Below are 1,432 nucleotides of genomic sequence, written 5' to 3'. Positions count from 1 at the left end.
TGGGGAATTTTTTTTTTTTTTTTTGGTCTTTCTGATACAGGGTCTCGCTATGCTGATATCCAACTCACAGCGATCCTCCTGCCTCAGCCTCCAGAGTGCTAGGATTACAGGGCTGCGCCACCACACCCAGCAGGACCTTGTCTTTAAAACTACAGCAATAAAAAACCTGGGGGTGTAATTGTGTGCAAAGGCCCTGGCTTCAATCCACACTAATGTGAAAAAAGTAATATGTTATTGATTATGAGTATGTGTGTATATTGTTCACAAAAGAAAAGACTGTTATCAAAAGTATTTTTACCTTTCTGGTCTCTGCTATTGTGAAAAGGTGGCTTGAGACTTGAAAACAGAAGTAATCTCCTAAGGCAGCGAGGTTCAATATATAAAAAATGTGACCAGACCTTTGATACAGGGATGATAGAGGGCACTGTAAATAATCCAAATAGTAGAAGGGAAATACAACTTCCATTTTGCTAGATGTTCAAAACACTTAGTGTTCCCCAAAATCAAAGAATTGAGTTCTAACCAACAACAGAGGTTAAGAGTAGAAAATATTTATTGGGAGTAAGAAAGCTTCTAAGAGACACAGAAGGCAGCCGGAAAAGTGGGTTACCCGAGAACCCATTTCTCAGGGGAAGCCTTATGGAGTAAACTCACAAGGTGGGTGTAAAGTGGGACAAAGCTATGATCAACTAATAAGGTTACAGAATAGTCCTTTAGGTATATTGATCCAACGGAAAGTCACACTGTGTGTACAAGTCAGGACAAAACTATAGTCAGCCAATAAGGTTATAAGTATAGTTGCTTAGATAATATAGATCCAGTGGGGAAGCAAGTCATGTGGCAACTGTACATGGAAGGAACAAGGATTTTTCTTGCAGTGGATGGGTCAGGGACTCTTCCTGGCACTCAAGTAATTGATGCCTATTTAACATATCAATAATTGTTGTTTATCACTAAAAGAAGTATGTGGGTATGGTCACCTTATCTTTTGTCTAAGGTCTGGCCTTCAAGGAATAGGGCTCTACCCACAGTTGAAATGTATTCTCATTTTCTGCACTGGCCCCCTGGGGCCCTAGCCGTGTCTGTCTGCCTATAATATTTTTAATTAACTTAGCTGTCTATAATATTCCCCCTGTCTCAAGAGGTAGCCTTAACTGCCATGAGGGGGCTATTTCTGGCTAAAAGGCAGGAAGGGTGTTGCAGCTATAATCAGTAGTCAGAGATGCTCTCCAGAGGGTCGATGTTGTTGCAGCAATGGCGCTTATTTAATTGAGTCACCCTCGCAGGCTGAATGTGGAGACAAGCAAGTTTATTGGGGGCCGGTGGTGGTGGTGGGTACCCAGTACATGACTGAGCACCAACCCCGAAAGGCAGGAGGGGAAAGTAGTAATACACTTCTAGTGCTGTGTCTATCAGGTGTGGTGGTGCTGAT

Source organism: Chinchilla lanigera, unplaced genomic scaffold, assembly GCF_000276665.1.
Source record: "Chinchilla lanigera isolate Chin_1 unplaced genomic scaffold, ChiLan1.0 scaffold00031, whole genome shotgun sequence".
Lineage (NCBI taxonomy): Eukaryota > Metazoa > Chordata > Mammalia > Rodentia > Chinchillidae > Chinchilla > Chinchilla lanigera.
This window is presented reverse-complemented; position numbering follows the sequence as displayed.